This window comes from Penaeus monodon, chromosome 34 (assembly GCF_015228065.2).
Source record: "Penaeus monodon isolate SGIC_2016 chromosome 34, NSTDA_Pmon_1, whole genome shotgun sequence".
Lineage (NCBI taxonomy): Eukaryota > Metazoa > Arthropoda > Malacostraca > Decapoda > Penaeidae > Penaeus > Penaeus monodon.
In genome coordinates, this window is record NC_051419.1 from 5,601,151 (window position 1) to 5,601,539 (window position 389).

General features: G+C 34.2%; 1 protein-coding gene across 1 annotated transcript in view; it reads left to right on the forward strand.

Moving 5' to 3' along the window:
- Positions 1–389, forward strand: part of LOC119594534 (zwei Ig domain protein zig-8-like) — a gene marked incomplete in the record, with an annotated part of 82,515 nt that overhangs the window by 68,571 nt on the left and 13,555 nt on the right.

The following is a 389-nucleotide window of genomic DNA, read 5'->3' on the forward strand; positions in this document are numbered from 1 at the left end:
CTCCATGGCAACGATTCCTAAGATTATATTTAGGTGTAAATTCTTTACGTTAAATGCCATAGTCATTTTTTCCTATCACTGTTATTCAAAAGGTACGTTTGTTACTGTTGTTGCTACCGCTTTTAACTGTTGCCAATACTATTGATTCTATTACTCTTACTACCATACTAGTTGTAACTTTATTATTCCCATTGTTATAATTACTGTTATTACCATTAACATCCTTGTTCTCCCTCTTCTCTTGCCACTATTATTGCTGGTGATATCACTGCAACTGTTATGAACACAACAGCAATTATTGTCATTCATATGCTGATATTGCTGCTGCCAATACCATGGCAGCTATTACGTACTAATATTCTTATAACTATATCCGCACAAGATGTGTG